The sequence below is a fragment of the Macaca nemestrina genome, chromosome 10 (genome assembly GCF_043159975.1).
Source record: "Macaca nemestrina isolate mMacNem1 chromosome 10, mMacNem.hap1, whole genome shotgun sequence".
Classification (NCBI taxonomy): Eukaryota; Metazoa; Chordata; class Mammalia; order Primates; family Cercopithecidae; genus Macaca; species Macaca nemestrina.
Window position 1 is genome coordinate 97,029,172 of NC_092134.1, and position 23,882 is coordinate 97,053,053.

The following is a 23,882-nucleotide window of genomic DNA, read 5'->3' on the forward strand; positions in this document are numbered from 1 at the left end:
ACTCTGTGAGATGATTTCACAGAACACAAAGAAGTTTCTCAGAAAGCTTCTTTCTCTTTGTTATCGGAGGATATTTCCTTTGGCCCTATGGTCTTCAAAGGGATCCGAAATATCTGTTCTCAGATTCCACAGAAAGAAGGCTAGCAAAGAGATACAAGAAATACAGATGTAACTCTGTGAGATGAATTCAGAGACACTAAGCAGTTTCTCAGAAAGCTTCTTTCCAGATTTCATCTGAGGATATTTCCTTTTTCACCATAGCCCTCTATGGGCTTCCAAATATCACTTTGCCAATTCCACAAGAACTGTCTTAGCGAAAGGCTTCTTGAGGGGAAAGCTGTAACTCTGTGAGATGATTTCACAGAACAGAAAGAAGTTTCTCAGAAAGCTTCTTTCTTTTTGTTATCGGAGGATATTTCCTTTGGCCCTATAATCTTCAAAGGGATCCGAAATATCTGTTCTCAGATTCCACAGAAATAAGGCTAGAAAGAGATCTACGAAACACAGATGTAACTCTGTGAGATGAATTCACAGAACACTAAGCAGTTTCTAAGAAAGCTTCTTTCCAGATTTCATCTGAGGATAATTCCTTTTTCACCATAGCCCTCTTAGGGCTTCCAAATATCACTTTGCCAATTCCACAAGAACTGTCTCAGCGAAAGGCTTCTTGAGGGGAAAGCTGTAACTCTGTGAGATGATTTCAGAGAACACAAAGAAGTTTCTCAGAAAGCTTCTTTCTCTTTGTTATCGGAGGATATTTCCTTTGGCCCTATGGTCTTCAAAGGGATCCGAAATATCTGTTCTCAGATTCCACAGAAAGAAGGCTAGCAAAGAGATCCTCGAAATACAGATGTAACACTGTGAGATGAATTCACAGAACACTAAGCAGTTTCTCAGAAAGCTTCTTTCCAGATTTCATCTGAGGATATTTCCTTTTTCACCATAGCCCTCTATGGGCTTCCAAATATCACTTTGCCAATTCCACAGGAACTGTCGTAGCGAAAGGCTTCTTCAGGGGAAAGCTGTAACTCTGTGAGATGATTTCACAGAACACAAAGAAGTTTTTCAGAAAGCTTCTTTCTCTTTGTTATCGGAGGATATTTCCTTTGGCCCTATAGTCTTCAATGGGATCCGAAATATCTGTTCTCAGATTCCACAGAAATAAGGCTAGCAAAGAAATTTACGAAACACACATATAACTCTGTGAGGTGAATTCACAGAACACTAAGCAGTTTCTCAGAAAGCTTCTTTCCAGATTTTGTCTGAGGATATTTCCTTTTTCACCATAGCCCTCTATGGGCTTCCAAATATCACTTTGCCAATTCCACAAGAACTGTCTTAGCGAAAGGCTTCTTCAGGGGAAAGCTGTAACTCTGTGAGATGATTTCACAGAACACAAAGAAGTTTCTCAGAAAGCTTCTTTCTCTTTGTTATCGGAGGATATTTCCTTTGGCCCTATAGTCTTCAAAGGGATCCGAAATATCTGTTCTCAGATTCCACAGAAATAAGGCTAGCAAAGAGATCTACGAAACACAGATGTAACTCTGTGAGATGAATTCACAGAACACTAAGCAGTTTCTCAGAAAGCTTCTTTCCAGATTTCATCTGAGGATATTTCCTTTTTCACCATAGCCCTCTATGGGCTTCCAAATATCACTTTGCCAATTCCACAAGAACTGTGTTAGCGAAAGGCTTCTTGAGGGGAAAGCTGTAACTCTGTGAGAGGATTTCACAGAACACAAAGAAGTTTCTCAGAAAGCTTCTTTCTCTTTGTTATCGGAGGATATTTCCTTTGGCCCTATAGTCTTCAAAGGTATCCGAAATATCGGTTCTCAAATTCCACAGAAAGAAGGCTAGCAAAGAGATCCACGAAATACAGGTGTAACTCTGTGAGATGAATTAACAGAACACTAAGCAGTTTCTCAGAAAGCTTCTTTCCAGATTTCATCTGAGGATATTTCCTTTTTCACCATAGCCCTCTATGGGCTTCCAAATATCACTCTGCCAATTCCACAAGAACTGTCTTAGCGAAAGGATTCTTGAGGGGAAAGCTGTAACTCTGTGAGATGATTTCACAGAACACAAAGAAGTTTTTCAGAAAGCTTCTTTCTCTTTGTTATCGGAGGATATTTCCTTTGGCCCTATAGTCTTCAAAGAGATCCGAAATATCTGTTCTCAGATTCCAAAGAAATAAGGCTAGCAAAGAGATCTACGAAACACACATATAACTCTGTGAGATGAAATCACAGAACACTAAACAATTTCTCAGAAATCTTCTTTCCAGATTTCATCTGAGGATATTTCCTTTTTCACCACAGCCCTCTATGGGCTTCCAAATATCACTTTGCCAATTCCACAAGAACTGTCTTAGCGAAAGGCTTCTTGAGGGGAAAGCTGTAACTCTGTGAGATGATTTCACAGAACACAAAGAAGTTTCTCAGAAAGCTTCTTTCTCTTTGTTATCGGAGGATATTTCCTTTGGCCCTATAGTCTTCAAAGGGATCAGAAATATCTGTTCTCAGATTCCACAGAAAGAAGGCTAGCAAAGAGATCCTCGAAATAAAGATGTAACTCTGTGAGATGAATTAACAGAACACTAAGCAGTTTCTCAGAAAGCTTCTTTCCAGATTTCATCTGAGGATATTTCCTTTTTCACCATAGCCCTCTATGGGCTTCCAAATATCAATTTGCCAATTCCACAAGAACTGTCTTAGCGAAAGGCTTCTTCAGGGGAAAGCTATAACTCTGTGAGATGATTTCACAGAACACAAAGAAGTTTCTCAGAAAGCTTCTTTCTCTTTCTTATCGGAAGATATTTACTTTGGACCTATAGTCTTCAAAGGTATCCGAAATATCTGTTCTCAGATTCCACAGAAATAAGGCTAGCAAAGAGATCTACGAAAAACAGATGTAACAATGTGAGATGAATTCACAGAACACTAAGCAGTTTCTCAGAAAGCTTCCTTCCAGATTTCATCTGAGGATATTTCCTTTTTCACCATAGCCCTCTATGGGCTTCCAAATATCACTTTGCCAATTCCACAAGAACTGTCTCAACGAAAAGCTTCTTGAGGAGAAAGCTGTAACTCTGTGAGAGGATTTCACAGAACACAAAGAAGTTTCTCAGAAAGCTTCTTTCTATTTGTTATCGGAGGGTATTTCCTTTGGCCCTATGGTCTTCAAAGGGATCAGAAATATCTGTTCTCAGATTCCACAGAAAGTAGGCTAGCAAAGAGATCCTCGAAATAAAGATGTAACTCAGTGAAATGAATTAACAGAACACTAAGCAGTTTCTCAGAAAGCTTTTTTCCAGATTTCATCTGAGGATATATCCTTTTTCACCATAGCCCTCTATGGGATTCCAGATATAACTTTGCCAATTCCACAAGAACTGTCTTAGCGAAAGGCTTCTTGAGAGGAAAGCTGTAACTCTGTGAGATGATTTCACAGAACACAAAGAAGTTTCTCAGAAAGCTTCTTTCTCTTTGTTATCGGAGGTTATTTCCTTTGGCCCTATAGTCTTCAAAGGGATCCGAAAAATCTGTTCTCATATTCCAGAGAAAGAAGGCTAGCAAAGAGATCCACGAAATACAGATGTAACTCTGTGAGATGAATTAACAGAACACTAAGCAGTTTCTCAGAAAGCTTCTTTCCAGATTTCATCTGAGGATATTTCCTTTTTCACCAGAGCCCTCTATGGGCTTCCAAATATCACTTTGCCTATTCCACAAGAACTGTCTTAGCGAAAGGCTTCTTGAGGGGAAAGCTGTAACTCTGTGAGATGATTTCACAGAACACAAAGAAGTTTCTCAGAAAGCTTCTTTCTCTTTGTTATCGGAGGATATTTCCTTTGGCCCTATGGTCTTCAAAGGGATCCGAAATATCTGTTCTCAGATTCCACAGAAAGAAGGCTAGCAAAGAGATACAAGAAATACAGATGTAACTCTGTGAGATGAATTCAGAGACACTAAGCAGTTTCTCAGAAAGCTTCTTTCCAGATTTCATCTGAGGATATTTCCTTTTTCACCATAGCCCTCTATGGGCTTCCAAATATCACTTTGCCAATTCCACAAGAACTGTCTTAGCGAAAGGCTTGAGGGGAAAGCTGTAACTCTGTGAGATGATTTCACAGAACAGAAAGAAGTTTCTCAGAAAGCTTCTTTCTTTTTGTTATCGGAGGATATTTCCTTTGGCCCTATAATCTTCAAAGGGATCCGAAATATCTGTTCTCAGATTCCACAGAAATAAGGCTAGAAAGAGATCTACGAAACACAGATGTAACTCTGTGAGATGAATTCACAGAACACTAAGCAGTTTCTAAGAAAGCTTCTTTCCAGATTTCATCTGAGGATAATTCCTTTTTCACCATAGCCCTCTTAGGGCTTCCAAATATCACTTTGCCAATTCCACAAGAACTGTCTCAGCGAAAGGCTTCTTGAGGGGAAAGCTGTAACTCTGTGAGATGATTTCAGAGAACACAAAGAAGTTTCTCAGAAAGCTTCTTTCTCTTTGTTATCGGAGGATATTTCCTTTGGCCCTATGGTCTTCAAAGGGATCCGAAATATCTGTTCTCAGATTCCACAGAAAGAAGGCTAGCAAAGAGATCCTCGAAATACAGATGTAACACTGTGAGATGAATTCACAGAACACTAAGCAGTTTCTCAGAAAGCTTCTTTCCAGATTTCATCTGAGGATATTTCCTTTTTCACCATAGCCCTCTATGGGCTTCCAAATATCACTTTGCCAATTCCACAGGAACTGTCGTAGCGAAAGGCTTCTTCAGGGGAAAGCTGTAACTCTGTGAGATGATTTCACAGAACACAAAGAAGTTTTTCAGAAAGCTTCTTTCTCTTTGTTATCGGAGGATATTTCCTTTGGCCCTATAGTCTTCAATGGGATCCGAAATATCTGTTCTCAGATTCCACAGAAATAAGGCTAGCAAAGAAATTTACGAAACACACATATAACTCTGTGAGGTGAATTCACAGAACACTAAGCAGTTTCTCAGAAAGCTTCTTTCCAGATTTTGTCTGAGGATATTTCCTTTTTCACCATAGCCCTCTATGGGCTTCCAAATATCACTTTGCCAATTCCACAAGAACTGTCTTAGCGAAAGGCTTCTTGAGGGGAAAGCTGTAACTCTGTGAGATGATTTCACAGAACACAAAGAAGTTTCTCAGAAAGCTTCTTTCTCTTTGTTATCGGAGGATATTTCCTTTGGCCCTATAGTCTTCAAAGGGATCCGAAATATCTGTTCTCAGATTCCACAGAAATAAGGCTAGCAAAGAGATCTACGAAACACAGATGTAACTCTGTGAGATGAATTCACAGAACACTAAGCAGTTTCTCAGAAAGCTTCTTTCCAGATTTCATCTGAGGATATTTCCTTTTTCACCATAGCCCTCTATGGGCTTCCAAATATCACTTTGCCAATTCCACAAGAACTGTGTTAGCGAAAGGCTTCTTGAGGGGAAAGCTGTAACTCTGTGAGAGGATTTCACAGAACACAAAGAAGTTTCTCAGAAAGCTTCTTTCTCTTTGTTATCGGAGGATATTTCCTTTGGCCCTATAGTCTTCAAAGGTATCCGAAATATCTGTTCTCAAATTCCACAGAAAGAAGGCTAGCAAAGAGATCCACGAAATACAGATGTAACTCTGTGAGATGAATTAACAGAACACTAAGCAGTTTCTCAGAAAGCTTCTTTCCAGATTTCATCTGAGGATATTTCCTTTTTCACCATAGCCCTCTATGGGCTTCCAAATATCACTCTGCCAATTCCACAAGAACTGTCTTAGCGAAAGGATTCTTGAGGGGAAAGCTGTAACTCTGTGAGATGATTTCACAGAACACAAAGAAGTTTTTCAGAAAGCTTCTTTCTCTTTGTTATCGGAGGATATTTCCTTTGGCCCTATAGTCTTCAAAGAGATCCGAAATATCTGTTCTCAGATTCCAAAGAAATAAGGCTAGCAAAGAGATCTACGAAACACACATATAACTCTGTGAGATGAAATCACAGAACACTAAACAATTTCTCAGAAATCTTCTTTCCAGATTTCATCTGAGGATATTTCCTTTTTCACCACAGCCCTCTATGGGCTTCCAAATATCACTTTGCCAATTCCACAAGAACTGTCTTAGCGAAAGGCTTCTTGAGGGGAAAGCTGTAACTCTGTGAGATGATTTCACAGAACACAAAGAAGTTTCTCAGAAAGCTTCTTTCTCTTTGTTATCGGAGGATATTTCCTTTGGCCCTATAGTCTTCAAAGGGATCCGAAATATCTGTTCTCAGATTCCACAGAAAGAAGGCTAGCAAAGAGATCCACGAAACACAGATGTAAGTCTGTGAGATGAATTAACAGAACACTAGGCAGTTTCTCAGAAAGCTACTTTCCAGATTTCATCTGAGGATATTTCCTTTTTCACCATAGCCCTCTATGGGCTTCCAAATATCACTTTGCCAATTCCACAAGAACTGTCTTAGCGAAAGGCTTCTTGAGGGGAAAGCTGTAACTCTGTGAGATGATTTCACAGAACACAAAGAAGTTTCTCAGAAAGCTTCTTTCTCTTTGTTATCGGAGGATATTTCCTTTGGCCCTATAGTCTTCAAAGGGATTCGAAATATCTGTTCTCAGATTCCACAGAAATAAGGCTAGCAAAGAGATCTACGAAACACAGATGTAACTCTGTGAGATGAATTAACAGAACACTTAGCAGTTTCTCTGAAATCTTCTTTCCAGATTTCATCTGAGGATATTTCCTTTTTTACCATAGCCCTCTATGGGATTCCAAATATCACTTTGCCAATTCCACAAGAACTGTCTTAGCGAAAGGCTTCTTGAGGGGAAAGCTGTAACTCTGTGAGATGATTTCACAGAACACAAAGAAGTTTCTCAGAATGCTTCTTTCTCTTTGTTATCGGAGGATATTTCCTTTGGCCCTAGAGTCTTCAAAGGGATCCGAAATATCTGTTCTCAGATTCCGCAGAAATAAGGCTAGCAAAGTGATCTACGAAACACAGATGTAACTCTGTGAGATGAATTCACAGAACACTAAGCAGTTTCTCAGAAAGCTTCTTTCCAGATTTCATCTGAGGATATTTCCTTTTTCACCATAGCCCTCTATGGGCTTCCAAATATCACTTTGCCAATTCCACAAGAACTGTCTTAGCGAAAGGCTTCTTGAGGGGAAAGCTGTAACTCAGTGAGATGATTTCACAGAACACAAAGCAGTTTCTCAGAAAGCTTCTTTCTTTTTGTTATCGGAGGATAATTCCTTTGGCCCTATAATCTTCAAAGGGATCCGAAATATCTGTTCTCAGATTCCACAGAAATAAGGCTAGCAAAGAGATCTACGAAACACAGATGTACCTCTGTGAGATGAATTCACAGAACACTTGGCAGTTTCTCAGAAAGCTTCTTTCCAGATTTCATCTGAGGATATTTCCTTTTTCACCATAGCCCTCTATGGGCTTCCAAATATCACTTTGCCAATTCCACAAGAACTGTCTTAGCGAAAGGATTCTTGAGGGGAAAGCTGTAACTCTGTGAGATGATTTCAAAAAACACAAACAAGTTCCTCAGAAAGCTTCTTTCTCTTTGTTATCGGAGGATATTTTCTTTGGCCCTATGGTCTTCAAAGGGATCCGAAATATCTGTTCTCAGATTCCACAGAAAGAAGGTTAGCAAAGAGATACACGAAATACCGATGTAACTCTGTGAGATGAATTCACAGAACACTAAGCAGTTTCTCAGAAACCTTCTTTCAAGATTTCTTCTGAGGATATTTCCTTTTTCACCATAGCCCTCTATGGGCTTCCAAATATCACTTTGCCAATTCCACAAGAACTGTCTTAGCGAAAGGCTTCTTGAGGGGAAAGCTGTAACTCTGTGAGATGATTTCACAGAACACAAACAAATTTCTCAGAAAGCTTCTTTCTCTTTGTTATCGGAGGATATTTCCTTTGGCCCTATAGTCTTCAAAGGGATCCGAAATATCTGTTCTCAGATTCCACAGAAAGAAGGCTAGCAAAGAGATCCACGAAATACAGATGTAACTCTGTGAGATGAATTAACAGAACACTAAGCAGTTTCTCAGAAAGCTTCTTTCCAGATTTCATCTGAGGATATTTCCTTTTTCACCATAGCCCTCTATGGGCTTCCAAATATCACTTTGCCAATTCCGCAAGAACTGTCTTAGAGAAAGGCTTCTTGAGGGGAAAGCTGTAACTCTGTGAGATGATTTCACAGAACACAAAGAAGTTTTTCAGAAAGCTTCTTTCTCTTTGTTATCGGAGGATATTTCCTTTGGCCCTATAGTCTTCAAAGAGATCCGAAATATCTGTTCTCAGATTCCACAGAAATAAGGCTAGCAAAGAGATCTACGAAACACACATATAACTCTGTGAGATGAATTCACAGAACACTAAGCAGTTTCTCAGAAAGCTTCTTTCCAGATTTCATCTGAGGATATTTCCTTTTTCACCATAGCACTCTATGGGCTTCCAAATATCACTTTGCCAATTCCACAAGAACTGTCTTAGCGAAAGGCTTCTTGATGGGAAAGCTGTAACTCTGTGAGATGATTTCACAGAACACAAAGAAGTTTCTCAGAATGCTTCTTTCTCTTTGTTATCGGAGGATATTTCCTTTGGCCCTATAGTCTTCAAAGGGATCCGAAATATCTGTTCTCAGATTCCACAGAAAGAAGGCTAGCAAGGAGATCCACGAAATACAGATATAACTCTGTGAGATGAATTAACAGAACACTAGGCAGTTTCTCAGAAAGCTTCCTTCCAGATTTCATCTGAGAATATTTCCTTTTTCACCATAGCCCTCTATGGGATTCCAAATATCACTTTGCCAATTCCACAAGAACTGTCTTAGCGAAAGGCTTCTTGAGGGGAAAGCTGTAACTCTGTGAGATGATTTCACAGAACACAAAGAAGTTTCTCAGAAAGCTTCTTTCTCTTTGTTATCGGAGGATATTTCCTTTGGCCCTAGAGTCTTCAAAGGGATCCTAAATATCTGTTCTCAGATTCCGCAGAAATAAGGCTAGCAAAGTGATCTACGAAACACAGATGTAACTCTGTGAGATGAATTCACAGAACACTAAGCAGTTTCTCAGAAAGCTTCTTTCCAGATTTCATCTGAGGATATTTCCTTTTTCACCATAGCCATCTAAGGGCTTCCAAATATCACTTTGCCAATTCCACAAGAACTGTCTTAGCGAAAGGCTTCTTGAGGGGAAAGCTGTAACTCTGTGAGATGATTTTACAGAACACAAACAAGTTTCTCAGAAAGCTTCTTTCTCTTTGTTATCGGAGGATATTTCCTTTGGCCCTATGGTCTTCAAAGGGATCCGAAATATCTGTTCTCAGATTCCACAGAAAGAAGGCTAGCAAAGAGATACACGAAATACCGATGTAACTCTGTGAGATGAATTCACAGAACACTTGGCAGTTTCTCAGAAAGCTTCTTTCCAGATTTCATCTGAGGATATTTCCTTTTTCACCATAGCCCTCTATGGCCTTCCAAATATCACTTTGCCAATTCCACAAGAACTGTCTTAGCGAAAGGCTTCTTGAGGGGAAAGCTGTAACTCTGTGAGATGATTCCACAGAACACAAAGAAGTTTCTCAGAAAGCTTCTTTCTCTTTGTTATCGGAGGATATTTCCTTTGGCCCTATAGTCTTCAAAGGGATCCGAAATATCTGTTCTCAGATTCCACAGAAAGAAGGCTACCAAAGAGATCCACGAAATACAGATGTAACTCTGTGAGATGAGTTCACAGAACACTAAGCAGTTTCTCAGAAAGCTTCTTTCCAGATTTCATCTGAGGATATTTCCTTTTTCACCATAGCCCTCTATGGGCTTCCAAATATCACTTTGCCAATTACCCAAGAACCGTGTTAGCGAAAGGCTTCTTGAGGGGAAAGCTGTAACTCTGTGAGATGATTTCACAGAACACAAAGAAGTTTTTCAGAAAGCTTCTTTCTCTTTGTTATCGGAGGATATTTCCTTTGGCCCTATAGTCTTCAAAGAGATCCGAAATATCTGTTTTCAGATTCCACAGAAATAAGGCTAGCAAAGAGATCTACGAAACACAGATGTAACTCTGTGAGATGAATTCACAGAACACTAAGCAGTTTCTCAGAAAGCTTCTTTCCAGATTTCATCTGAGGATATTTCCTTTTTCACCATAGCCCTCTATGCGCTTCCAAATATCACTTTCCCAATTCCACAAGAACTGTCTTAGAGAAAGGCTTCTTGAGGGGAAAGCTGTAACTCTGTGAGATGATTTCACAGAACACAAAGAAGTTTCTCAGAAAGCTTCTTTCTCTTTGTTATCGGAGGATATTTCCTTTGGCCCTATAGTCTTCAAAGGGATCCGAAATATCTGTTCTCAGATTCCACAGAAATAAGGCTAGCAAAGAGATCTACGAAACACAGATGTAACTCTGTGAGATGAATTCACAGAACACTAAGCAGTTTCTCAGAAAGCTTCTTTCCAGATTTCATCTGAGGATATTTCCTTTTTTACCATAGCCATCTAAGGGATTCCAAATATCACTTTGCCAATTCCACAAGAACTGTCTTAGCGAAAGGCTTCTTGAGGGGAAAGCTGTAACTCTGTGAGATGATTTCACAGAACACAAAGAAGTTTCTCAGAAAGCTTCTTTCTCTTTGTTATCGAAGGATATTTCCTTTGGCCCAAGAGTCTTCAAAGGGATCCGAAATATCTGTTCACAGATTCCGCAGAAATAAGGCTAGCAAAGTGATCTACGAAACACAGATGTAACTCTGTGAGATGAATTCACAGAACACTAAGCAGTTTCTCAGAACGCTTCTTTCCAAATTTCATCTGAGGATATTTCCTTTTTCACCATAGCCCTCTATGGGCTTCCAAATATCACTTTGCCAATTCCCCAAGAACCGTGTTAGCGAAAGGCGTCTTGAGGGGAAAGCTGTAACTCTGTGAGATGATTTCACAGAACACAAAGAAGTTTTTCAGAAAGCTTCTTTCTCTTTGTTATCGGAGGATATTTCCTTTGGCCCTATAGTCTACAAAGAGATCCGAAATATCTGTTCTCAGATTCCACAGAAATAAGGCTAGCAAAGAGATCTACGAAACACAGATTTAACTCTGTGAGATGAATTCACAGAACACTAAGCAGTTTCTCAGAAAGCTTCTTTCCAGATTTCATCTGAGGATATTTCCTTTTTCACCATAGCCCTCTATGCGCTTCCAAATATCACTTTGCCAATTCCACAAGAACTGTCTTAGCGAAAGGCTTCTTGAGTGGAAAGCTGTAACTCTGTGAGATGATTTCACAGAACACAAACAAGTTTCTCAGAAAGCTTCTTTCTCTTTGTTATCGGAGAATATATCCTTTGGCCCTATGGTCTTCAAAGGGATCCGAAATATCTGTTCTCAGATTCCACAGAAAGAAGGCTAGCAAAGAGATACACGAAATACCAATGTAACACTGTGAGATGAATTCACAGAACGTTTGGCAGTTTCTCAGAAAGCTTCTTTCCAGATTTCATCTGAGGATATTTCCTTTTTCACCATAGCCCTCTATGGGCTTCCAAATATCACTTTGCCAATTCCACAAGAACTGTCTTAGCGAAAGGCTTCTTGAGGGGAAAGCTGTAACTCTGTGAGATGATTTCACAGAACACAAAGAAGTTTCTCAGAAAGCTTCTTTCTCTTTGTTATCGGAGGATATTTCCTTTGGCCCTATAGTCTTCAAAGGGATCCGAAATATCTGTTCTCAAATTCCACAGAAAGAAGGCTAGCAAAGAGATCCACGAAATGCAGATGTAACTCTGTGAGATGAATTCACAGAACACTAAGCAGTTTCTCAGAAAGCTTCTTTCCAGATTTCATCTGAGGATATTTCCTTTTTCACCATAGCCCTCTATGGGCTTACAAATATCACTTTGCCAATTCCACAAGAACTGTCTTAGCGAAAGGCTTCTTGAGGGGAAAGCTGTAACTCTGTGAGATGATTTCACAGAACACAAAGAAGTTTCTCAGAAAGCTTCTTTCTCTTTGTTATCGGAGGATATTTCCTTTGGCCCTATAGTCTTCAAAGGGATCCGAAATATCTGTTCTCAGATTCACAGAAATAAGGCTAGCAAAGAGATCTACGAAACACAGATGTAACTCTGTGAGATGAATTCACAGAACACTAAGCAGTTTCTCAGAAAGCTTCTTTCCAGATTTCATCTGAGGATATTTCCTTTTTTACCATAGCCCTCTATGGGATTCCATTTATCACTTTGCCAATTCCACAAGAACTGTCTTACGAAAGGCTTCTTGAGGGAAAAGCTATAACTCTGTGAGATGATTTCACAGAACACAAAGAAGTTTCTCAGAAAGCTTCTTTCTCTTTGTTATCGGGGGATATTTCCTTTGGCCCTATAATCTTCAAAGGGATCCGAAATATCTGTTCTCAGATTCCACAGAAATAAGGCTAGCAAAGAGATCTACGAAACACAGATGTACCTCTGTGAGATGAATTCACAGAACACTAAGCAGTTTCTCAGAAAGCTTCTTTCCAGATTTCATCTGAGGATATTTCCTTTTTCACCATAGCCCTCTAAGGGCTTCCAAATATCACTTTGCCAATTCCACAAGAACTGTCTTAGTGAAAGGCTTCTTGAGGGGAAAGCTGTAACTCTGTGAGATGATTTCACAGAACACAAAGAAGTTTCTCAGAAAGCTTCTTTCTCTTTTTTATCGGAGGATATTTCCTTTGGCCCTATAGTCTTCAAAGGGATCCGAAATATCTGTTCTCAGATTCCACAGAAATAAGGCTAGCAAAGTGATCTACGAAACACAGATGTAACTCGGTGAGACGAATTCACAGAACACTAAGCAGTTTCTCAGAAAGCTTCTTTCCAGATTTCATCTGAGGATATTTGCTTTTTCACCATAGCCCTCTATGGGCTTCCAAATATCACTTTGCCAATTCCACAAGAACTGTCTCAGCGAAAGGCTTCTTGAGGGGAAAGCTGTAACTCTGTGAGATGATTTCAAAAAACACAAAGAAGTTTCTCAGAAAGCTTCTTTCTCTTTGTTATCGGATGATATTTCCTTTGGCCCTATGGTCTTCAAAGGGATCCGAAATATCTGTTCTCAGATTCCACAGAAAGAAGGCTAGCAAAGAGATCCTCGACATACAGATGTAACACTGTGAGATGAATTCACAGAACACTAAGCAGTTTCTCAGAAAGCTTCTTTTCAGATTTCATCTGAGGATATTTCCTTTTTCACCATAGCCCTCTATGGGCTTCCAAATATCACTTTGCCAATTCCTCAAGAACTGTCTTAGCGAAAGGCTTCTTGAGGGGAAAGCTGTAACTCCGTGAGATGATTTCACAGAACACAAAGAAGTTTCTCAGAAAGGTTCTTTCTTTTTGATATCGGAGGATAATTCCTTTGGCCCTATAATCTTCAAAGGGATCCGAATTATCTGTTCTCAGATTCCACAGAAATAAGGCTAGCAAAGAGATCTACGAAACACAGATGTACCTCTGTGAGATGAATTCACCGAACACTAAGCAGTTTCTCAGAAAGCTTCTTTCAAGATTTCATCTGAGGATATTTCCTTTTTCACTATAGCCCTCTATGGGCTTCCAAATATCACTTTGCCAATTCCACAAGAACTGTCTTACGAAAGGCTTCTTGAGGGGAAAGCTGTAACTCTGTGAGATGATTTCACAGAACACAAAGAAGTTTCTCAGAAAGCTTCTTTCTCTTTGTTATCGGAGGATATTTCCTTTGGCCCTATGGTCTTCAAAGGGATCCGAAATATCTGTTCTCAGATTCCACAGAAAGAAGGCTAGCAAAGAGATCCTCGAAATACAGATGTAACACTGTGAGATGAATTCACAGAACACTAAGCAGTTTCTCAGAAAGCTTCTTTCCAGATTTCATCTGAGGATATTTCCTTTTTCACCATAGCCCTCTATGGGCTTCCAAATATCACTTTGCCAATTCCACAAGAACTGTCTTAGCGAAAGGCTTCTTGAGGGGAAAGCTGTAACTTCGTGAGATGATTTCACAGAACACAAAGAAGTTTCTCAGAAAGGTTCTTTCTTTTTGTTATCGGAAGATAATTCCTTTGGCCCTATAATCTTCAAAGGGATCCGAAATATCTGTTCTAGATTCCACAGAAATGAGGCTAGCAAAGAGATATACGAAACACAGATGTACCTCTGTGAGATGAATTCACAGAACACTAAGCAGTTTCTCAGAAAGCTTCTTTCCAGATTTCATCTGAGGATATTTCCTTTTTCACCATAGCCCTCTATGGGCTTCCAAATATCACTTTGCCAATTCCACAAGAACTGTCTTAGCGAAAGGCTTCTTGAGGGGAAAGCTGTCACTCTGTGAGATGATTTCACAGAACACAAAGAAGTTTCTCAGAAAGCTTCTTTCTCTTGTTATCGGAGGATATTTCCTTTGGCCCTATAGTCTTCAAAGGGATCCGAAATATCTGTTCTCAGATTCCACAGAAAGAAGGCTAGCAAAGAGATCCACGAAATACAGATGTAACTCTGTGAGATGAATTCACAGAACACTAAGCAGTTTCTCAGAAAGCTTCTTTCCAGATTTCATCTGAGGATATTTCCTTTTTCACCATAGCCCTCTATGGGCTTCCAAATATCACTTTGCCAATTCCACAAGAACTGTCTTAGCGAAAGGCTTCTTGAGGGGAAAGCTGTAACTCTGTGAGATGATTTCACAGAACACAAAGAAGTTTCTCAGAAAGCTTCTTTCTTTTTGTTATCGGAGGATATTTCCTTTGGCCCTATAATCTTCAAAGGGATCCGAAATATCTGTTCTCAGATCCCACAGAAATAAGGCTAGCAAAGAGATCTACGAAACACAGATGTACCTCTGTGAGATGAATTCACAGAACACTAAGCAGTTTCTCAGAAAGCTTCTTTCCAGATTTCATCTGAGGATATTTCCTTTTTCACCATAGCCCTCTATGGGCTTCCAAATATCACTTTGCCAATTCCACAAGAACTGTCTCAGCGAAAGGCTTCTTGAGTGGAAAGCTGTAACTCTGTGAGATGATTTCACAAAACACAAAGAAGTTTCTCAGAAAGCTTCTTTCTCTTTGTTATCGGAGGATATTTCCTTTGGCTCTATAGTCTTCAAAGGGATCCGAAATATCTGTTCTCAGATTCCACAGAAATAAGGCTAGCAAAGTGATCTACGAAACACAGATGTAACTCGGTGAGACGAATTCACAGAACACTAAGCAGTTTCTCAGAAAGCTTCTTTCCAGATTTCATCTGAGGATATTTGCTTTTTCACCATAGCCCTCTATGGGCTTCCAAATATCACTTTGCCAATTCCACAAGAACTGTCTCAGCGAAAGGCTTCTTGAGGGGAAAGCTGTAACTCTGTGAGATGATTTCACAAAACACAAAGAAGTTTCTCAGAAAGCTTCTTTCTCTTTGTTATCGGAGGATATTTCCTTTGGCCCTATGGTCTTCAAAGGGATCCGAAATATCTGTTCTCAGATTCCACAGAAAGAAGGCTAGCAAAGAGATCCTCGACATACAGATGTAACACTGTGAGATGAATTCACAGAACACTAAGCAGTTTCTCAGAAAGCTTCTTTCCAGATTTCATCTGAGGATATTTCCTTTTTCACCATAGCCCTCTATGGGCTTCCAAATATCACTTTGCCAATTCCTCAAGAACTGTCTTAGCGAAAGGCTTCTTGAGGGGAAAGCTGTAACTCCGTGAGATGATTTCACAGAACACAAAGAAGTTTCTCAGAAAGGTTCTTTCTTTTTGTTATCGGAGGATAATTCCTTTGGCCCTATAATCTTCAAAGGGATCCGAATTATCTGTTCTCAGATTCCACAGAAATAAGGCTAGCAAAGAGATCTACGAAACACAGATGTACCTCTGTGAGATGAATTCACAGAACACTAAGCAGTTTCTCAGAAAGCTTCTTTCAAGATTTCATCTGAGGATATTTCCTTTTTCACCATAGCCCTCTATGGGCTTCCAAATATCACTTTGCCAATTCCACAAGAACTGTCTTACGAAAGGCTTCTTGAGGGGAAAGCTGTAACTCTGTGAGATGATTTCACAGAACACAAAGAAGTTTCTCAGAAAGCTTCTTTCTCTTTGTTATCGGAGGATATTTCCTTTGGCCCTATAATCTTCAAAGGGATCCGAAATATCTGTTCTCAGATTCCACAGAAATAAGGCTAGCAAAGAGATCTACGAAACACAGATGTAACTCTGTGAGATGAATTCACAGAACACTAAGCAGTTTCTCAGAAAGCTTCTTTCCAGATTTCATCTGGGATATTTCCTTTTTCACCATAGCCCTCTATGGGCTTCCAAATATCACTTTGCCAATTCCACAAGAACTGTCTCAGCGAAAGGCTTCTTGAGGGGAAAGCTGTAACTCTGTGAGATGATTTCACAGAACACAAAGAAGTTTCTCAGAAAGCTTCTTTCTCTTTGTTATCGGAGGATATTTCCTTTGGCCCTATGGTCTTCAAAGGGATCCGAAATATCTGTTCTCAGATTCCACAGAAAGAAGGCTAGCAAAGAGATCCTCGAAATACAGATGTAACACTGTGAGATGATTTCACAGAACACTAAGCAGTTTCTCAGAAAGCTTCTTTCCAGATTTCATCTGAGGATATTTGCTTTTTCACCATAGCCCTCTATGGGCTTCCAAATATCACTTTGCCAATTCCACAAGAACTGTCTTAGCGAAAGGCTTCTTGAAGGGAAAGCTGTAACTCTGTGAGATGATTTCACAGAACACAAAGAAATTTCTCAGAAAGCTTCTTTCTCTTTGTTATCGGAGGATATTTCCTTTGGCCCTATAGTCTTCAAAGGGATCCGAAATATCTGTTCTCAGATTCCACAGAAAGAAGGCTAGCAAAGAGATCCACGAAATACAGATGTAACTCTGTGAGATGAATTCACAGAACACTGAGCAGTTTCTCAGAAAACTTCTTTCCAGATTTCATCTGAGGATATTTGCTTTTTCACCATAGCCCTCTAAGGGCTTCCAAATATCACTTTGCCAATTCCACAAGAACTGTCTCAGCGAAAGGCTTCTTGAGGGGAAAGCTGTAACTCCGTGAGATGATTTCACAGAACACAAAGAAGTTTCTCAGAAAGGTTCTTTCTTTTTGATATCGGAGGATAATTCCTTTGGCCCTATAATCTTCAAAGGGATCCGAATTATCTGTTCTCAGATTCCACAGAAATAAGGCTAGCAAAGAGATCTACGAAACACAGATGTACCTCTGTGAGATGAATTCACCGAACACTAAGCAGTTTCTCAGAAAGCTTCTTTCAAGATTTCATCTGAGGATATTTCCTTTTTCACTATAGCCCTCTATGGGCTTCCAAATATCACTTTGCCAATTCCACAAGAACTGTCTTACGAAAGGCTTCTTGAGGGGAAAGCTGTAACTCTGTGAGATGATTTCACAGAACACAAAGAAGTTTCTCAGAAAGCTTCTTTCTCTTTGTTATCGGAGGATATTTCCTTTGGCCCTATGGTCTTCAAAGGGATCCGAAATATCTGTTCTCAGATTCCACAGAAAGAAGGCTAGCAAAGAGATCCTCGAAATACAGATGTAACACTGTGAGATGAATTCACAGAACACTAAGCAGTTTCTCAGAAAGCTTCTTTCCAGATTTCATCTGAGGATATTTCCTTTTTCACCATAGCCCTCTATGGGCTTCCAAATATCACTTTGCCAATTCCACAAGAACTGTCTTAGCGAAAGGCTTCTTGAGGGGAAAGCTGTAACTTCGTGAGATGATTTCACAGAACACAAAGAAGTTTCTCAGAAAGGTTCTTTCTTTTTGTTATCGGAAGATAATTCCTTTGGCCCTATAATCTTCAAAGGGATCCGAAATATCTGTTCTAGATTCCACAGAAATGAGGCTAGCAAAGAGATATACGAAACACAGATGTACCTCTGTGAGATGAATTCACAGAACACTAAGCAGTTTCTCAGAAAGCTTCTTTCAAGATTTCATCTGAGGATATTTCCTTTTTCACCATAGCCCTCTATGGGCTTCCAAATATCACTTTGCCAATTCCACAAGAACTGTCTTAGCGAAAGGCTTCTTGAGGGGAAAGCTGTAACTCTGTGAGATGATTTCACAGAACACAAAGAAGTTTCTCAGAAAGCTTCTTTCTCTTGTTATCGGAGGATATTTCCTTTGGCCCTATAGTCTTCAAAGGGATCCGAAATATCTGTTCTCAGATTCCACAGAAAGAAGGCTAGCAAAGAGATCCACGAAATACAGATGTAACTCTGTGAGATGAATTCACAGAACACTAAGCAGTTTCTCAGAAAGCTTCTTTCCAGATTTCATCTGAGGATATTTCCTTTTTCACCATAGCCCTCTATGGGCTTCCAAATATCACTTTGCCAATTCCACAAGAACTGTCTTAGCGAAAGGCTTCTTGAGGGGAAAGCTGTAACTCTGTGAGATGATTTCACAGAACACAAAGAAGTTTCTCAGAAAGCTTCTTTCTTTTTGTTATCGGAGGATATTTCCTTTGGCCCTATAATCTTCAAAGGGATCCGAAATATCTGTTCTCAGATCCCACAGAAATAAGGCTAGCAAAGAGATCTACGAAACACAGATGTACCTCTGTGAGATGAATTCACAGAACACTAAGCAGTTTCTCAGAAAGCTTCTTTCCAGATTTCATCTGAGGATATTTCCTTTTTCACCATAGCCCTCTATGGGCTTCCAAATATCACTTTGCCAATTCCACAAGAACTGTCTCAGCGAAAGGCTTCTTGAGTGGAAAGCTGTAACTCTGTGAGATGATTTCACAAAACACAAAGAAGTTTCTCAGAAAGCTTCTTTCTCTTTGTTATCGGAGGATATTTCCTTTGGCCCTATAGTCTTCAAAGGGATCCGAAATATCTGTTCTCAGATTCCACAGAAATAAGGCTAGCAAAGTGATCTACGAAACACAGATGTAACTCGGTGAGACGAATTCACAGAACACTAAGCAGTTTCTCAGAAAGCTTCTTTCCAGATTTCATCTGAGGATATTTGCTTTTTCACCATAGCCCTCTATGGGCTTCCAAATATCACTTTGCCAATTCCACAAGAACTGTCTCAGCGAAAGGCTTCTTGAGGGGAAAGCTGTAACTCTGTGAGATGATTTCACAAAACACAAAGAAGTTTCTCAGAAAGCTTCTTTCTCTTTGTTATCGGAGGATATTTCCTTTGGCCCTATGGTCTTCAAAGGGATCCGAAATATCTGTTCTCAGATTCCACAGAAAGAAGGCTAGCAAAGAGATCCTCGACATACAGATGTAACACTGTGAGATGAATTCACAGAACACTAAGCAGTTTCTCAGAAAGCTTCTTTCCAGATTTCATCTGAGGATATTTCCTTTTTCACCATAGCCCTCTATGGGCTTCCAAATATCACTTTGCCAATTCCTCAAGAACTGTCTTAGCGAAAGGCTTCTTGAGGGGAAAGCTGTAACTCCGTGAGATGATTTCACAGAACACAAAGAAGTTTCTCAGAAAGGTTCTTTCTTTTTGTTATCGGAGGATAATTCCTTTGGCCCTATAATCTTCAAAGGGATCCGAATTATCTGTTCTCAGATTCCACAGAAATAAGGCTAGCAAAGAGATCTACGAAACACAGATGTACCTCTGTGAGATGAATTCACAGAACACTAAGCAGTTTCTCAGAAAGCTTCTTTCAAGATTTCATCTGAGGATATTTCCTTTTTCACCATAGCCCTCTATGGGCTTCCAAATATCACTTTGCCAATTCCACAAGAACTGTCTTACGAAAGGCTTCTTGAGGGGAAAGCTGTAACTCTGTGAGATGATTTCACAGAACACAAAGAAGTTTCTCAGAAAGCTTCTTTCTCTTTGTTATCGGAGGATATTTCCTTTGGCCCTATAATCTTCAAAGGGATCCGAAATATCTGTTCTCAGATTCCACAGAAATAAGGCTAGCAAAGAGATCTACGAAACACAGATGTAACTCTGTGAGATGAATTCACAGAACACTAAGCAGTTTCTCAGAAAGCTTCTTTCCAGATTTCATCTGGGATATTTCCTTTTTCACCATAGCCCTCTATGGGCTTCCAAATATCACTTTGCCAATTCCACAAGAACTGTCTCAGCGAAAGGCTTCTTGAGGGGAAAGCTGTAACTCTGTGAGATGATTTCACAGAACACAAAGAAGTTTCTCAGAAAGCTTCTTTCTCTTTGTTATCGGAGGATATTTCCTTTGGCCCTATGGTCTTCAAAGGGATCCGAAATATCTGTTCTCAGATTCCACAGAAAGAAGGCTAGCAAAGAGATCCTCGAAATACAGATGTAACACTGTGAGATGATTTCACAGAACACTAAGCAGTTTCTCAGAAAGCTTCTTTCCAGATTTCATCTGAGGATATTTGCTTTTTCACCATAGCCCTCTATGGGCTTCCAAATATCACTTTGCCAATTCCACAAGAACTGTCTTAGCGAAAGGCTTCTTGAAGGGAAAGCTGTAACTCTGTGAGATGATTTCACAGAACACAAAGAAATTTCTCAGAAAGCTTCTTTCTCTTTGTTATCGGAGGATATTTCCTTTGGCCCTATAGTCTTCAAAGGGATCCGAAATATCTGTTCTCAGATTCCACAGAAAGAAAGCTAGCAAAGAGATCCACGAAATACAGATGTAACTCTGTGAGATGAATTCACAGAACACTGAGCAGTTTCTCAGAAAACTTCTTTCCAGATTTCATCTGAGGATATTTGCTTTTTCACCATAGCCCTCTAAGGGCTTCCAAATATCACTTTGCCAATTCCACAAGAACTGTCTCAGCGAAAGGCTTCTTGAGGGGAAAGCTGTAACTCCGTGAGATGATTTCACAGAACACAAAGAAGTTTCTCAGAAAGGTTCTTTCTTTTTGTTATCGGAGGATAATTCCTTTGGCCCTATAATCTTCAAAGGGATCCGAAATATCTGTTCTCAGATTCCACAGAAATAAGGCTAGCAAAGAGATCTACGAAACACAGATGTACCTCTGAGAGATGAATTCACAGAACACTAAGCAGTTTCTCAGAAAGCTTCTTTCCAGATTTCATCTGGGGATATTTCCTTTTTCACCATAGCCCTCTATGGGCTTCCAAATATCACTGTGCCAATTCCCCAAGAACTGTGTTAGCGAAAGGCTTCTTGAGGGGAAAGCTGTAACTCTGTGAGATGATTTCACAGAACACAAAGAAGTTTTTCAGAAAGCTTCTTTCTCTTTGTTATCGGAGGATATTTCCTTTGGCCCTATAGTCTTCAAAGAGATCCGAAATATCTGTTCTCAGATTCCACAGAAATAAGGCTAGCAAAGAGATCTACGAAACACACATATAACTCTGTGAGATGAATTAACAGAACACTAAGCAGTTTCTCAGAAAGCTTCTTTCCAGATTTCATCTGAGGATATTTCCTTTTTCACCATAGCCCTCTATGGGCTTCCAAATATCACTTTGCCAATTCCACAAGAACTGTCTTAGCGAAAGGCTTCTTGAGGGGAAAGCTGTAACTCTGTGAGATGATTTCACAGAACACAAAGAAGTTTCTCAGAAAGGTTCTTTCTTTTTGTTATCGGAGGATAATTCCTTTGGCCCTATAATCTTCAAAGGGATCCGAAATATCTGTTCTCAGATTCCACAGAAATAAGGCTAGCAAAGAGATCTACGAAACACAGATGTACCTCTGTGAGATGAATTCACAGAACACTAAGCAGTTTCTCAGAAAGCTTCTTTCCAGATTTTATCTGGGGATATTTCCTTTTTCACCATAGACCTCTATGGGCTTCCAAATATCACTTTGCCAATTCCACAAGAACTGTCTCAGCGAAAGGCTTCTTGAGGGGAAAGCTGTAACTCTGTGAGATGATTTCACAGAACACAAAGAAGTTTCTCAGAAAGCTTCTTTCTCTTTGTTATCGGAGGATATTTCCTTTGGCCCTATGTTCTTCAAAGGGATCCGAAATATCTGTTCTCAGATTCCACAGAAAGAAGACTAGCAAAGAGATCGTCGAAATACAGATGTAACACTGTGAGATGAATTCACAGAACACTAAGCAGTTTCTCAGAAAGCTTCTTTCCAGATTTCATCTGAGGATATTTGGTTTTTCAACATAGCCCTCTATGGGCTTCCAAATATCACTTTGCCAATTCCACAAGAACTGTGTTAGCGAAAGGCTTCTTGAGGGGAAAGCTGTAACTCTGTGAGATGATTTCACAGAACACAAAGAAGTTTTTCAGAAAGCTTCTTTCTCTTTGTTATTGGAGGATATTTCCTTTGGCCCTATAGTCTTCAAAGAGATCCGAAATATCTGTTCTCAGATTCCACAGAAATAAGGCTAGCAAAGAGATCTACGAAACACACATATAACTCTGTGAGATGAATTAACAGAACACTAAGCAGTTTCTCAGAAAGCTTCTTTCCAGATTTCATCTGAGGATATTTCCTTTTTCACCATAGCCCTCTATGGGCTTCCAAATATCACTTTGCGAATTCCACAAGAACTGTCTTAGCGAAAGGCTTCTTGAGGGGAAAGCTGCAACTCTGTGAGATGATTTCACAGAACACAAAGAAGTTTCTCAGAAAGCTTCTTTCTCTTTGTTATCGGAGGATATTTCCTTTGGCCCTATAGTCTTCAAAGGGAGACGAAATATCTGTTCTCAGATTCCACAGAAAGAAGGCTAGCAAAGAGATCCTCGAAATACAGATGTAACTCTGTGATATGAATTCACAGAACACTAAGCAGTTTCTCAGAAAGCTTCTTTCCAGATTTCATCTGAGGATATTTCCTTTTTCACCATAGCCCTCTATGGGCTTCCAAATATCACTTTGCGAATTCCACAAGAACTGTCTTAGCGAAAGGCTTCTTGAGGGGAAAGCTGTAACTCTGTGAGATGATTTCACAGAACACAAAGAAGTTTCTCAGAAAGCTTCTTTCTCTTTGTTATCGGAGGATATTTCCTTTGGCCCTATGGTCTTCAAATGGATCCGAAATATCTGTTCTCAGATTCCACAGAAAGAAGGCTAGAAAAGAGATCCAAGAAATACAGATGTAACTCTGTGAGATGAATTCACAGAACACTAAGCAGTTTCTCAGAAAGCTTCTTTCCAGATTTCATCTGAGGATATTTCCTTTTTCACCATAGCCCTCTAAGGGCTTCCAAATATCACTTTGCCAATTCCACAAGAACTGTCTTAGCGAAAGGCTTCTTGAGGGGAAAGCTGTAACTCTGTGAGATGATTTCACAGAACACAAAGAAGTTTCTCAGAAAGCTTCTTTCTCTTTGTAATCGGAGGATATTTCCTTTGGCCCTATAATCTTCAAAGGGATTCGAAATATCTGTTCTCAGATTCCACAGAAATAAGGCTAGCAAAGAGATCTACGAAACACAGATGTACCTCTGTGAGATGAATTCACAGAACACTAAGCAGTTTCTCAGAAAGCTTCTTTCCAGATTTCATCTGAGGATATTTCCTTTTTCACCATAGCCCTCTATGGGCTTCCAAATATCACTTTGCCAATTCCACAAGAACTGTCTTAGCGAAAGGCTTCTTGAGGGGAAAGCTGTAACTCTGTGAGATGATTTCACAGAACACAAAGAAGTTTTTCAGAAAGCTTCTTTCTCTTTGTTATCGGAGGATATTTCCTTTGGCCCTATAGTCTTCAAAGGGATCCGAAATATCTGTTCTCAGATTCCACAGAAATAAGGCTAGCAAAGTGATCTACGAAACACAGATGTAACTCGGTGAGACGAATTCACAGAATACTAAGCAGTTTCTCAGAAAGCTTCTTTCCAGATTTCA